Consider the following 8,249-nt stretch of genomic DNA (forward strand, 5'->3'; position numbering starts at 1 on the left):
CAGCAACAATGCCAGATGTCTCCTAATTAATTCTGGTAAGCTGAATATTAGTTTATAAACAATGTTCGAAATTTAAAGTCTGACATTTTTTGAGTTACTCCATTTTTAAAGTTGCTACATGAGAACAGTTGACCTTATTTTCAATTAAACTGACAGGAATCATCAGGTTAATAACAAAAATTTGCTAAGAAATCAGACGTTCCTTTCACTAACTGACACTGAAAAGTTAAAGAAGAATAACTACTTTTGTAAATGTGACTATTGTCCCAGAAATACATTAAAGCCAAGGTAAATATAATGTAATTAAGAATTAGTGTGCCTGAAGGAATGCATTCTTCAACTTCTGTTTTGTTTTTCATCTACACAATATCAAAACAAAAAGAAAACATTATTTAAATTCATTAGACCCCGTGACACCATATACCGAGAATATTTGATACTATCATTAAAAAAAAAAGTTGTCAACATCATTACTTCTTCATGGAAGGAGAACTGTATCCAAAAAGGCCAAAAAAAAAAAAATTAAATGTAAATGCTATCTTTTTCAAAATATATTTCGTTTTCAGAACATGTTTGTCTATTTAAAGCATCTTCATCTCTTATGTCATTTATCTATAACAAGACTATAGATATTATTTTCCCCCATTTGAGAGTTGAGGAAAATAAATGAAGAGTGGTCAAGAAATTTCACTAGGATCATATTACTGAGGTAGAGCTAGAATTGACATTGAGGAAGGAATCCTAAACCCATCTCACTCTACGTATCACAATAACCCACTGCTAGGAAATTAAGAGAAAAATATTAAGACTCTTAGGAGCTTACGTCATTAATCAGAAGTCATAATCATAATATCCAAATACCTTTGTGGTATTTTTTCATGAAAGATGAATTTATGCTCAACTTGCCACATTGGTGTTACATTTCTGTTTGTGTCTGAACTTCAAACTAATACCCAATTTTCTAGATTGCTAAAATTGCAGACACTTATTCCAGTCAGTAACTGCTCATTTTAAAAAGAATATGGAAAAAAAAATCAAAATAGCAGGAAATATAGGAAACTGAAGCATAGGTTGATAACAAAGTATCAAAGTTTTGAAGTCCTACAAGTTAAGTTCTTTGCACTTGTGGAGGGAAACACACAAAGACACTATTCTGAAAATAAATTCTATTTTTATTTAAAGAACATACAAATCTAGTAATAAGGTTAATTTTATATATGCATGTGTGTATATATAATCCATACAAGTGCACCGTGCGCGCACACACACACACACACACACACATTCTTTTAGAATCCCAAAGGTTTCTTCCTATTTAGATTTGATTTAGTTACCTATATATACCAATCATTTTGCATGAAGAACATCAAGATGTACTGTATTTTATTTAAAAATCTACATTTCCACTGTAATGTTGAGTTTAAGAAAATATCTTGTGAGAGGCTAGAATAACACATTATCTGATTAAATGATAAATGAAATCAATCATATAGGTATTGTGCATATTTCACTTCAAAAACATTATTAAAGCAATGTATACTTAAATAAATACTTTCTCCACCCACCCAAAAGTGGGCGTATACACACACACACACACACACACACACACACACACACACACTGAACATGTTCACTACAATAAAATTCTAGAGGGTAAAATGCAAAAGAACTGAGGAATTGGGAAGAATTGAAGAATTGGAATTCATTGACAAATTACTTTCTCCAGTGGAGTAAAAACTACCTCTTGTATCAAACTCCCTTTTAAGAAAAGCACTATAACTTTGCAATTTTATGACCCAAAGTTGCAATTATCCTTCTTATATCTTCAAGATGTTATCAGTGAGCCTTACAAGCAGAAAAATTATTGATCAGAAATCCACATCAATAAATGTAAGTACTAAAATTATTTCCAGGGAAAATCTTAAAGAATACAATTTCTTAAAGAAGAGAAAGTGTTAGAAATAAGTAGGATAGTTTTAGAATTGGGTTTCACTAATTTTTTGCTTCATTATGTGGGGACTCCAGACTCCTTCAACATGTAAGCAAAACATTACAAAACATTATCAATACTAACAAAACTTCACACATTCAAAACATGTGTTGTCATTTTAATTAAGTATTTTGTTAAATTTAATAGTAGAAGAAATCTATTAGCTGCTAAAATTATACATCTACAAAACTTAAAATTTTAAAAAAAGCTTTATTTATGAGAGATTAACTATAATTTTCTAAATTTGCTTATTTTTCAGTTTGCAACTAGTTTTCCAAGCCCAAAGATTTCTATACTGGGGTTATATGAAACATTGCCTTAGGGCAAGCTCCTTTCTTAACCTATTTGAAAGCCCAACCAACCCCCACCCCAATATTTTTTTTTGAAAGTGAGAAAATAATAGGACTATAACCCATTAAACATTTCTCTCAAATAGTCAGAATTAAATTGCTAGTTCAAGATGCCCTTAATAATCTCCAATTGTCCTTATATTAAGGTCTGTGACCTTAACAAGAAGCACAATTTCAAGGCATTTCTTCAACTACTATTTTACATACTTCATCAGGGTAATGCATCCCTCCCTCCAACTCTGTACCCTCCCCATTTCTTCCTTTGACCTCTGCCCAGTTTATGATTTTTGTAGCATTGTTACACATTTCAATGAATGCAAGTTAAACATTTAAATTGATTTAAACGGCTCACGAATATGAATACCAAGAAGTTATGCATCATAGGAGAACCATCTGAAAATACATGTATCCCATCTCTTGAGGCAGAAAAAAAGATTATCACAGGATTGGTCAAATGCAGGTTACATGGTTGTCAATAAAATATAGACCTTCAGTCCTTACCTGCTTAACTGCATGATGACAAATCTAAACAGCATGCAAAAAAAGTCTCAAAATTCTGAATCCTCTGTCTTCGAGGCTGCTGTGACAGTGTTATACCCTGATGCTTTCTTCTTTGCTTACATACATTTGACTGGCTAGAATATCTGTAAGCAATAGTGGGGTTATTTTGCAACCCCAGTCACCTCTTCCTCTTTTCAAGCCTCTGGTTGGCATCTCACACAGCTCTAAACGGGCTTCTTATCTTCAGAGGCAGAGCCTCCCCAGCCTTTTCCAGACCGATCCCCATTAGAAGGAGGTCCCTGCTCTAAAGGGTTGATCACGTTCTCGACCTGGTGCAGAGTAAAACGCTCTCTGGTTCAACTCCTGGGGACTAGGAGAACAGCCATCAGAGACTTAAACTCTCTGCCACTGCCTGGCTGCAGAACCAGCAGTAACCAGCGGCCAAGAAGCACCACCCCCTCCAGGACAGCGGAGGGGAGCGCGCCCAGTCCCAGATCCTCCTACCTCCCGCCCCACCTCCAGAAAGGGGGAAACAAAAAATAAAAGCCCAACTGTAAAGTGGGTCTAATATAAGCCACACGGCTCCCAACCCCACTCTTTGCTTTAACTTCAACCTTATATCACAAGCTCCATCTCCAAGTTGAAATTCAACTCTCTCTCCTCCCCCCGTCCCCCCCCCCCCCCCAGATTCCTGCGAGTTGGTGAAGGCAGACAGGGAATGACGGTCAATGATACTTTAACACGGAGCCTGAGAAGTCAGTTAGCAAGTGTGAGTCCGACTAAGCAGGGGGATGAAGAGGGCGATTAGGGTTTTACAAAGCGGGCATGCTGAAGAGCCGTCATTTATTAGTCTTAGATATAGCTCATTAAAAAACATAAATAAATAAATAAATAAATAAATGCAAATGCAGAAGGGCGTTGATAAGAGAGTCTAGAGCTCCCAAGTCTGTCCTCTCACGCAGAAAAGAGGTTTTGCTCAAGTTTGGCCTGAGGCAGGTTGGAAACGGAGCGTTGGGCACGGACGCAGCCCCCCGGCGCGCCCCGCGCTCCAGGGCTGCGGTTGCCCACACCGAGCACTGCGCGCCGCAGGGGCTGAGTGCGGAGCCTGCGCTGGCCGGGCAGAGTGCGGGACACAGTCCCTCCCCGCGCCGCCATCCCCACACCCAGCGCCGAGCCTAGGGCCAGCCAGGCCACCGGGCACCTTGTCGTCCGCGCTCTCCGCGCCCAGGTGGCCTAGGCGTTGCCAGGAGCTGCGGAGAAGCCTCCAGGCACAGTCGCCTGTTGATAGCCCTCTGGTTAAAGCGTCCTTGGCGGTGGCAGAGCCTTTCAAGCGTAAATGTCCCCTTTCCCAAGCCTGAGTTTCAGGCTAGAATATAGCAAAACGCACTTACCTCAACAACGTACGTCTGTGCTTCACTGGAGTAGACTAGGTTAGGAAGAAAAGATCTGACTGCACTGAAAGTTGCGTTTTTTGGTTTTGTTTTTAGGTGTTTTGGGCTTTTCCCCCCCCCCCAACCCCCCTCCTGCACCCTTGCGCAATAGCAACAGTCCTCCAAAGAGGATATTTGAATGGGTGAATTATGCGAAGCCCTCGTTTCTTCAAGTAAAGTCAGGGCTGCTGATGGCACTTGTCAGACAGGACGACCAGACTGGGAAGGAGACCAGGTAGAAACTAGTGACGGGTGAGGGGCGCCAAGTGGTGTGGACCACAGTCTCAGCCCTGCTCTGATGGGCTGCTGGTGGAAGCCAAGGGGGGAAAGCCCTTGAATCCTGAGACTGGGGGATGGGGTGACGCTGCAGCTGGAGTACTTTTATGTCTGGAAGCTAAAAGGGCTTTTGAATTAAAAAAAGCATTACTTAGGTCGTCGCGTCAGCCATCAATGAGGGCAGGAACAGTTCTTTACGAGAAATTAAAAAACAAAAAACAGAGACAGAGAGAGCGAGAAAGGGGGGAAAAAGAGAGATAAAAGGAAAATGAAGAACGAAAAGACGTAAGGGAAGTAAGAAAAGCTTAAACAATAGGTTCTCACCTCCATCCATCCCAGTAAAGAGAAATATTGTAGAATCCAGGAACTTGTTCTTAAGGGAGGCTGGGCGGAGGAGAGGGGGTCACAGAGAAAACCCTCAAACCTTAGTATGCACTAGAGATAACTAACACACGCAGGCTTGGCATTTAATTAATACACTGTCTTTGTCAATATGTGAAGTAAAAGCTAAGATTTAAATGTTCCTCAACATACCTATACTTAAAGGGGAAGTGATAATCATAACTGTCAGTTAAGCCCATAAAAAATGTTCATAAAAGCCAAAAACACTGCCATATTAACATACTTATTAAAAACTGAGTCTGGGGGCTGAACAAGTGTGAAGAGTGAGGTAATTAAATTTTTCATATGAAGTCTGCCCCTGAATTTCAATTTATTAGAACGAAGATAATCAGTGCTTCCTTCCGATGGCTTTCTTCCTCTGAAATGAGTACTGTGTGTCCAATTAGCTGTTCACTAGCTAAATTCATAAAATCAGAAATATACTAAATATGATGCCTGTATTGAAATACAATGCCCAAAATAATATGTTCATGTGTGATTTGGGATACTGTGAGAAAAAAAAAAATGGTGCACTTAAAACTCCCACTCTTCTTCTTACCATAGAGTGGCTATTAGCACTTAGTGTCCGGCTAAACCCATAAAAATACACTTAACAAAAGTCCTCCTTCAGTCATGTAATTGCTTGCAATGAACAAATGCTGACCTGAACAACCTTCTGAAGATCAGAGACTAGTGAACTTTCTCAGACCCTGAAATTTTCTTGAAGGTTTCTTTTAAGCTTACTCTTAGATAAACATATAAAATTTGACCTTTCAAATGGCACAAGAATGTGTGCCAAGAAGCATTAATGGGAGGGGGGAGGGGTGGTTAATGTTTCCTATAACCTGTAATATAAATGAGGACAGAAATAAATAATGTAAAAGCTGATGGGATAATTCATCACATGGGTTGTATCTTGGTAGCACAATTGCAACTAATATACTAATCAATTAACAGTCACATAGATGTTTGAGTTCTGAAAGTAACAAAAATATTTTTTTAATGAGATATTGTCTCAACACAGCTCATTAAAAATAACACTAGCAATAAGTTTCTAATAAAATGTAAGGAGAATAACTTACCAGAGGACATTTCAGGAAGCAAGATGACTGTGAGAAAAAGATATCCAGGATTCAAACAGATATTCCATGATCTTCCAAATTAAGGTAGTGATGAGCTGCAGGGTGGTGGAACTTTGAAAAAATCAGCAGTTCCTGGTGGCATGTAACCAACTAAAAACCAGTTACACAGAAAGCCACGGAACCCCCAAGGAAAAGAAGCAACATGCGAAAGAGGTGCCTTTTATTTTGGGGGGTGGGGGGCTTATTTGTGAAGATCCTTGGGCAGACAAAGTGAAAATTTACTGACTGTAACATGCCCATACAGTGGGGAGAAATAGAAGCGGTGTAACCCCAGAGAACAGGAGGTGAGATACAGATAAATCTGCAAAGAGAAGTAAAAGGATGTGCTGAAGACAAGAGATAAAGAGAGAACTAGTGAGCAGGGCTGTAGTCATCCTGATAGATTCAGCAGCAGGAATGATTTAGGCTGCTGGGAAGGATCCAATGAGAATTCAAGAGGGCACTGCTTCGGAAATCCTGCTCTGATCTTCCCACTCTCAGTTCTTTAAGAGTTACCTGCGTTGGGCACATTATTATTAGGATTAATAGTTTTCCATCAGTGTATTTCACTAGGATTTCCCTTGAACTCTCTCACTCGCGGCAACTGAGGGAGGCGTAGTAAGGAATCCCAGCACACACCCCCCCCCCCCAAATAAGCCCCTGTGGTCACTTTAGGACGACCAAATCATCAGACGTTTGCACTGGGGCGGGGGGGGGGGGGTGGTAATCGAGGGGCTGAAGATGCGGAGGAGGCCGAGTGGCCGGGCGCTCTCGGGGGCGCTGTGCCGGAGGCTCGGGCGCGGGGGCCTGGAGCGGTTGTTAGCAGCTGCAGCGGCGGCAGCGGGAGCCCTCCCGGGTCCTGTTTTCTCGGAGAATTCTGCAGCCCACGACTCAAGGCAATTCGGTTCCACCCGAAACCTCAGCTCCAAATGCCTTGTTTTAGAAGCTGGGGCTTTGGAGGTTCTGAGGACCGTTCCTGGGGAGGCGGGTGACAGTCTGTGAGGTTCTCGCGGCCCCTCTGGTTCCTGCACAGTTACCGAGGGAGAGAGTGCTAGAAATGGCTTTGCTGCCGAATGCATTATCTTGCCATTTTCGTATCCCGATACAGCACGCACGATCGCCTGATCGATCGGGTAAGATTAGCTTTGTTCCTTCTCTCTTTTCCTCTCCACGGTCCCATCCCTTCTACAAGCCCAAACCCCAACCCAAATCGCAGTCTCTCGTGTCTCTCTCTCCCTCTCTCTCTCTCTCTCTCTCTCTCCCTCTCTTTCAAGTGAGGAACTTCCCTTTCCTCTTTGAAACCTACTTCCCCAGGGGATTGCTTGTGTGACTAGGGGCTGGTAACTCTCTTCGTAGATGATTTATATTTTGGCTGTGAAATGATTCCCCCCTCGCCACCCTCGGTCCCCTCCTTAGGGAAGGTCCCTCCCTCCCCATGGGTTCCCTGTCTGAGCTTGGATCTGGATGAAGAGCGCTGTGGGAGTCTTTTGCCCTCTGCTCTACCTTCCTCTGGACCCTGAAGCTTAAGCATTATCCGCCTCTCTCTCTTTTTTTCAGAAATAGGAGGGAAAGGTAGAGTGGAAATTGATTTCTTGCAGAGACTCAGGCGCCGAATGATAGAGGGAATAAACATTTGCCCTGGATAAAAAATGTTCTTGGTAAGTAATCTTATTTTCTGCGGTTGAAAAGGAAACACATTGCTTCTCACTGGCCCATCCCCCACTCCATTCATTTATTTGCTCTCTGTATGTAAATCACGAGCTGGGTCAGTGGAAATTTTCTTTTCCCTCTTCCTAGGAGAATAGCAGCGTGTAAGGGTGAATTTGAACTAGGGGGCTTTTAAGGAGGCAACATGAATGCTTTAAGGCGCTTCAGTTCTTATATTCCAAACCTACACACAGGTAAAGCTGATTCCGCTTGCTTGTTAGAAGAGTATTTAAATATCTCCTTTATTTCTTACTAACACTTTTCTTTCTCAAAATGAAGAAGACGGGTACTGTAGTAGCTCCGTGTCCATGGTTTTCGTATATTTTGGCCATGTTCTAAAATATGATATTCTTTCCACTCCAGAAATAAGAATGTGTATTCAGCTGAAGCTTAATAAGTAAGCTTTAAGCTAAAGGTAACTTAAAGCTCTCATACCCCTTACTAACCTGTACATCTTTGTTCCAACTCTTGTACCAGATACAAATTATTAGCA

General features: G+C 41.4%; 1 protein-coding gene across 3 annotated transcripts in view; it reads right to left on the reverse strand.

The window, feature by feature from the left end:
- BRINP3 (BMP/retinoic acid inducible neural specific 3) overlaps window positions 1-6,699 on the reverse strand; it is a 412,309-nt gene extending 405,610 nt beyond the window's left edge. Inside the window, exon 1 of one of the 3 annotated variants that reach the window (XM_027074960.2) lies at window positions 4,233-5,553. The gene's annotated coding sequence lies outside the window, so the exon portion shown is untranslated. Of the gene's footprint in view, window positions 1-2,841; window positions 3,368-4,232; window positions 5,554-6,010 lie in introns of those variants that run through there. The other 2 variants (XM_027074958.2, XM_027074959.2) reach the window with 2 other exon arrangements.
- Window positions 6,700-8,249: the final 1,550 nt, after the last annotated feature.

The sequence above is a fragment of the Acinonyx jubatus genome, chromosome E4, assembly GCF_027475565.1.
Source record: "Acinonyx jubatus isolate Ajub_Pintada_27869175 chromosome E4, VMU_Ajub_asm_v1.0, whole genome shotgun sequence".
NCBI lineage: Eukaryota > Metazoa > Chordata > Mammalia > Carnivora > Felidae > Acinonyx > Acinonyx jubatus.